Source organism: Suncus etruscus, chromosome 13, assembly GCF_024139225.1.
Source record: "Suncus etruscus isolate mSunEtr1 chromosome 13, mSunEtr1.pri.cur, whole genome shotgun sequence".
Taxonomy (NCBI): Eukaryota; Metazoa; Chordata; class Mammalia; order Eulipotyphla; family Soricidae; genus Suncus; species Suncus etruscus.
Window position 1 is genome coordinate 6,233,116 of NC_064860.1, and position 7,529 is coordinate 6,240,644.

General features: G+C 37.4%; 1 non-coding gene across 1 annotated transcript; it reads left to right on the forward strand.

Moving 5' to 3' along the window:
- The first annotated feature begins 6,498 nt into the window (after positions 1-6,498).
- LOC126026317 (U1 spliceosomal RNA) lies at positions 6,499-6,661 on the forward strand. Its single transcript, XR_007501610.1, has one exon. It is a non-coding gene; the product is annotated as a U1 spliceosomal RNA (small nuclear RNA).
- The last annotated feature ends 868 nt before the right edge of the window (positions 6,662-7,529 follow it).

Consider the following 7,529-nt stretch of genomic DNA (forward strand, 5'->3'; position numbering starts at 1 on the left):
CCAGGAGTGACCTCTGAGCACCACTGATGTGCCCTTCCCAAAAATAAAGTTATCAAAAAATAAAGATTACAGTATAAATGTTAATGGAAATAATCTAAAAAATAATGGTAGGCATGGAAATTTGTTGATGCAATAGATTTTACAAAGAGGTAAATTATCAAAAACATAAAGGAAGGTGGTTGAAGAGTACTAGATTTACATGCCATTGAAATTCAATTGTTTAAAAAAGATTGACTTGTCCATAAGACAGTGCTAAATAAGCCTCATGATGATGTCAAGGCAAAGATCTGTAATAGATTCACAAAATACTAAAAGAGTGAATTGAAGCATGTCACCAGAGAAAATTCTCAGCTCAAAAAGGGGAAGGGAATAAAGAATAAATGAACTAACATGAAACAGCTTGATATAAATTATGAAATTTCCCAAAATATGTTCTACTGTATATTTGGTAGTAAGTAAATGGATTGAATTTACTAACAAAATTCAGATTCTATAGTTAGGTTTAATTCTATATCAATCGGGTGTGTTTACTTTAATTTTTTTTTATTCAGACCCTTGTGAATTACAAGTTCTTCATAGTATTACGGGCATACAATGACTGTGAATTAGGGCCATTCCTACCACCAGTGTTGAGCTCCTCCATCCAAATTTATGGAATGCATTCCATACCTCCTCCATTATCCCCCTGGTCAATAAGTGTAACAGGTCCATTTTATTTTTAGATTGTATAGTTTTGGTCTCTTAATTTTATTACTTTATTCTATTGTCTTTGACTTTGGCTTAGGTATTTAATTCTTTACATTGATGTTGTTTATTAATGATAGCACCATTGATATAATCATGATTGTAGTTGTTTCCATCATAAAAAGTCATAAAAAAGTCATAAAAAGTACATTAGTACAACCTTCTCACCAATAATGCCCCCTAATTCACTCCCTCACATCTTGTCTGTCCTTGAGACATCTATTTCTCTCATTCACTACCATTGTCATGATGTTGATGTTTTAGTTATTTCTATAACTGCACACCACCCCCAATCTTTGTGGCAAGCTTTTTATATCATGGGCTGGTCCTTTCAAACCCTTTTTTTTTTTAAATATTGCCAACCTTTCTTTTTGTGGGCAAAGTGAATTACAAATCTTTCACAGTACTATTTAAAGCACATAGTAGTAATGAATGAGGGGAATTCCCACCACCAGTGTTGTCCTCCCTCCACTCCTGTTCCCAGCATGCATCCCTCTTCCCCCTCCTCTAACCCCATAATGCTAGTGCAACTGTTCCCCCCATGTACAGCTTGATGTAGATTGGGTATCATTTCTGTTATTGACTTTAGATTTTGTGTTCAAGTCTGATCATTTTTTATTTCCACCAAATGGACATAGGACTGTCTGGTCTTGATATTATCCATTTTTCTGCCTCCAAATATGATGCTGATCAAGGTGATTCCAGTAACGTGGCTTTATTGGAGATATAAGATGGGATATGGGAGGAGTCCGTCTAGGTCTTGTAAGTATCCCTTTGAAGAAGAAAGGAAAAAAAGAAAAAAGTAACAAAACAAAATAAAATGAGACAAGACTATTAAAAAACAAACAATAAAGGACTAACAAAAAAGTACAAAAAAGATTAAGAAAAAGATCAAAAGAAAAGAGTAAACCAAAACCCAAAACCATCAGCTATGAAGAAAAAAAAAAAAAACAGACCAGCAACTTCTTAAAAAAGGTTTGTTGGTTTTTTTTTGTTTTGCTTTTATTTTTGCATAGATACAGTAAACATTGGAGAAATTAGAACAGGAATTCTCTTGACCTAAGAGATACATGGTTTCTCCGCCCTTGAATCATACTGCCATGGGAACAACTACAGGCTCCATATTCACTCTTTTACACACCCCAAGGTCTTTTTATGGTTCCAGAATACTTTCCACTCAGGTGTGGGCAATGACATCCCACCTCTGTAGCTGAAGATCTTGATATTTGCAAAGGCTAGGAGAGAGGTTTTTTGTTTTGTTTTCGTTTGTTTGTTTTTTTTATGGTTCTAGGATTTCTGTTTCATCACTGTTGTTGTAATAAGTCTTCTGTGGTTAGTGGACTTGGATTTTGCTCATATCCTAGGTCAGAGCCTAGGCAATAGTCTTTCAGCATGGTTCCAAATGTTCTGCTCAATTGCAGTTGTCAAAGTCAGACTTCTGGGATTAGAGATCTTGGTTTTTGTGCGAATCCGAAGCTGAGGCCTAGTCAAGGAACTTCTTCATTGGTCCCTTGCTAGGTTCTGTCCAGTTTGTGTTTGTCAAGGTCAGTCTTCTGTAAATAGCAATTTTGGTTTTTGCTTAGGGCAAAGGATGACATGTCTCCCAATTGTAATATACCACTAGATGGTGAGATAGGGTGGTCCTCTGCTACTCAAGTTGTTGCTGTTTCCTCATGTCAGGATGTCATGATATAACTGGTGCAAGTTGGTGCCATGGTTGGCGTTCGAAATTTCCTTGGGTGTAATCTGGTTCCTGGTACTGTTGCTGGGACCTGTGTCAATTTTCTGTCTGGGATCTGGGGTTCTGGGTTGGACAGTCACTGTCTGATTACATGGAGTCTAAGTTGGGTCCACATGACATATGTTTAGGTGGGAGACGAGCCTGTATCATAAAAAGTGTGGGTTTTTATCCCTAGTAGATAAGAGCTTTTCTTCTGTGTATAACATTTCCCTTTATTTAGAGTGCCTATGCAAAAGGGTATGGTGACAAATTATATTGCTGGTGGACTTGGAGGTGGGAATGATAGTCTGCATAGTCCCTGTGCCTTGATTACCTGGACTTTTATCCCAGGCAAGACTTTCCTTGTATGTTTTCATACCACTGATAACCAAAACAGGTGAGATTGTAGAGACAAAGAGAAAAAGATATATATATATTTATATATATATATATAATAGAAGAAATAAATAAAATTGCATTTAAAGAGGTGTTCAAAACAATGCCATTTACATTTTTGGGGATAAACAGACTAGGAGGAATTACTATGGAAGTATTAAATACATAAAGGAAATATAGGCTTCCCCAATGAGTCTTTTGAGCATTCTTGTGGAGGGTAAAATCACACACCACATTTTGTTGGGTTTGTGAAATTATTTGTAGCCATGAGGGGAGTGTTTTTGAGCTGGGTCCTTCTGGGTCTGACTCAGTAGCATGCGATAGTCCATGATTAGGAGGGTAAGAAAAAGGACCATAGAGCATGAGTCAGCACTTGTGTTGGTTTTAGTTTCTTGCTGAGGCATGTAATGTGGGGCTTGGATGGTGTCCTTTTGGTTTGGGAGCTTGATGGTGGTTTATTGGAGCAGGAGGTTGGCCTTGGTACCTAATGGGTTAATAACTGAGGGTAAAGAGGTTAAATAGCATTAAATAAGAAAGGGTAATGGGTCAGGATTAAGGATGAGAAAATAGAGGGATTTCTGATGAGGAGGGATTATATATGAGAGGGACTATATATACAGTTTAGGCATGGTTTGCTTACATTTTAGGTTTCGCAATCAGAGAGGAGTCCACTGTCTACAAATTCATGCCCACATAAAGGTAGACATTGGTGTTCTATTCCTAGGCTGTTGTTGGAGGTCTGACCCTCAAGGCTGGGTTTGAAATTTTGAGATATGATTGAGATAAGAAAAGATAAATAATTGGTTAGGATTTGGCTTAGGATAGAAAGGGGAGGGGAAAACAATAGATTAGAGAGAAGAGAAAGACTAAGTAAATACAATAGCCTACCCAAAGGTCCCAGGTGGAAGGGCGTGCACTTGCGGTTGGGGTGGAAGGGGAGCAGTCCCATGTTTACCACAGGTCCACAGGTCCCAGGCAGCACAGGGCAGCTCAGGGGCGCACACTTATGGTCGAGTTCCTTTCAAACCTTATCTCTATTATCTGCATTTATTACCATACTATCTTTTATTTTTCTTAAATTTCACAAATGAATAAGACTATTTTATGTCTATCTCTCTCCCTGTGACTCATTTCACTAGTTTCCATGTTCATCCATGTATAGAACAATTTCATGGCTTCATTTTTCCTGTCAGTTGCATAATATTCATTTGTGCAGATGTACTAGTTTCGTTAGTCACTCATCTATTGTCAGGCATCTGGATTATTTTTAGATTCTGGCTATTGTAAACAGTGCTACAATGAATATAAGTGTGCAGAAAGTATTTTTGTATTTTGTGTTCCTAGGGTATATCCCTATGAGTGGTATAGCTGGATCCTATGAGAGCTCAATTGCCAGATTTTTGAGGTATTTCCATATTGTTTTCCAAAAAGGTTAGCCTACATGGCATTTTCACCAGCAGTGAATGAGAGTTTCTTTTTCCCTACATCATGGCAAGCACTGATTGTTCTTTGTCTTTGTGATGTGTGCCAGTCTCAGTGGCATAGATGGTACCTCACTGTAGTTTTTATTTGCATCTCCCTGATGAATAGAGATGTGGAGTCTTTATTCATGTGCCTTTTGGCCATCTCTATTTCTTCGTTGAGGAAGTGTTCGTTCATTTGATCTCCCCATTTTTTGTTGTGTTTGATGTTTTTTTCTTAAGTTCTGTCAGTACCGTGTATATCCTAGATATTAACTCCTGATCTGATGGATATTGGGTGAATAGTTTCTCCCATTCTATGGATGTCCTTTGTATTCTAGTCACTATTTCCTTTGAAGTGCAGAAGTTTCTCAGTTTAATGTAGTCCCATTTGTTTATATTTGCTTCTACTTGTTTGAACAGTTGGTATTTCCTCATTGAAGATGCTGTTAGTCTCAATGTCATGGAGTGTTTTTCCTATGTTGACTTCTTTATACTTTATGGTTCTTGGTCTGATATCAAGATCTTTATTCCAATTCAATTTGACCTCTGTGCATGGTGTTAAATGGAGGACAGAGTTCGCTTTTTGGCATGTAGCTGACAAATTGTCTCAACACCACTTCTTGAAAAGGTTTTCTTTGCTACATTTTGATTTTCTTGCCCCTTTATCAAAGATGAATTGATTGTCTGTCTGGGGAACATTTTCTGAGTACTCAAGTCTATTCAATTGATTTGAGGGTCTGTATTTATTCCAATACCATGCTATTTTAATAACTATTGATGTAATACAATTTAAAATTTGGGAAGTGATGTTTCCAATCTTTCTTTTCCTAAGGGTTGTTTTAGATATTCAGGGGTGTTTATTTTTCCAAATGAATTTCAGGAGTGTTTAATTCACTTCTTTGAAGAATGTCATGGGTTAACCTTAGAGGAATTGCTTTAAATCTGTACAATCCTTTGGTGTGTATTGCATATTAATGTTAATCCTTCATATCCATGAATAAAGTATGTGACTCCAATTCTTGTGTCCTCTTTTATTTCTTGAAGCAGTGTTTTGTAGTTTTCTTTATAAATGGAAATGGATAAACTTATTACCAAAAGGCAAAGAGTAGTTGGGTGGATTTTTAAAAAGATAGAGTTGCAGCTCTAATTTATCTGTAAGAAATTCACTTCAGACATCGGGCATGTTCAGGGTGGAGTGGCCATACACATCTAATCCTACAGCCATCACCACATTGGCCTATCTTTACAGATACATGACTAATCTCAGAAATTGCAAACCATGCTACTAAATTTTATGGGTAACCAGTCTTCCAGCTCGTAACTCTGAGACACCCATGAAAAACATGTGGGTTAAAAAGCAGAAACCCCCTGCAGTTCCATCCATTTGTATCAACAACGTCATGTCAATATCCCAACTTCACCAAACCAACCAAACTCGAGTGTCTTCTTAGAGTAGGACCAGACTGCCTGCTGCTGCACATCTCTAATACTTCCTGAAATCAGAGTTTCACAGCCTACAGCCTCTGACATGTAAACTCATTGGCCCAGTTCTACAGATCATGGAGCTCCTGCAGCATGCGAGGCTGCAGGAGTCATACTTTCAACTTCTTCAATACTTACACTCCAGTCAGAGCACACCCAATTAGATGGGAAAGAATCATGGAAGCTAAATAATGTCCATAAACAAAAACAACACAGAAGGCAACAGTTTAGTAAACCCTCTAGCAAGGGCTTAATGGCCCCCTTGTGAGATACAAAAATTTTCACAAATCTCCTTTTACTGAAATAATTTTCAAGAATTCCATTCTCCATTTACCTATGCAAGCTATAAAAAATAAATTATTTGTACCTTCCCTGGAGGAAGAGTTGGAGGTGGCTGGAAAACTTGGAAATATGCTGGTGATGAGACTGAGGATGGAATATTGAGTTAAAAAGAAGTGTATAAAGAACAATTTTTTAAACCATGGTGTTTAAATAAAGTAATAAAAAATCAAAAGTACAAAGAAACAAGTAAAAGAAAAAAGTAAATTTCAGTTTAAAGGATGCACTTAGGGAAGAAACAGAAAACTATATTCAAGTGAAAACAAAAAGTAAGCAGTGAGACCCATATTGGATCTAAAAAAAAAAAACCTAAAATGATAAAATAAGTAAAATTAGATTAAGAAACCATTATATATACTTACCTGGCAGGGGAGATAACATGATCACGAAGGTGGTTTCCCCAGGGCAAGACTCACCCATTGCACTCCGGATGTGCTGACCCCTGCGATTTCCCCAAATGTGGGAAACTCGACTGCATAATTCGTGGTAGTGGGGGACCATTGTATACTTGCTTAAGAAGAATTGTGATACTAATTATATATGTACAGACCCTTTTTAGGGTCTGAGAATCACCACTGCCCCAAATCCTGAGAGGCAAAGACCCGAGGCAGCAATGCAAGTCACACAATCGGAGTTTATTAGTAGTGCATGGGGGTCCTGCTTTTCCTGACGCAGCAGGTTGCTACTAGGACCCAGAGTATCAGAAGTTCAGGGTTTATATGGTCTAGGGCAGCGTTTTTCAACCACTGTACTGCAGTTCACTAGTGCGCCATGAGATATTGTCTAGTGTGCTGTGGGAAAAATTCCAATTTCATCCATAACAGCTAACAAATAGACCAAATCATCATCAAATAAAGTAATTTTAAAATAATTTCTTTGTGTTTATTTGTTTCCTATTTAAGAGGATCACTTTCTATATAGTCAATATAGGCACAGAGTTAAATTTTTTAACATTTTCTAACGGTGGTGTGCCTCATGATTTCTTTCTTTTTTTTATGCCTTTCCACAAAAAGGTTGAAAAACACTGGTCTAGGGCAGAGGTTGGCAACCTTCGGCTCCAGAGCCGCATGTGGTTCTTTTGAAGCTTTGCAGTGGCTCCTACATCACGGTTGATAGCAGGGGGCGGGGAGAGGTATCACTTAAATATTTTAATTGGCTATTAATTTTCACAAATATATTTTACACTGTAAAGTGAAAAAGTTCTTTATTTTTTTTTTCAGATCAACAGCTAACTCACAATCCTGTCTATAACATTAAGATAAGAAACAACGTAAGCATGGCTATATTTGTTTTCAATGCCATGATGGTTTTGTGCCTCCCAGGTTTTTTTCCCTTCGGAAACAAGTCCAAGTGGCTCTTTATGTCTTAAAGGTTGCCGACCCCTG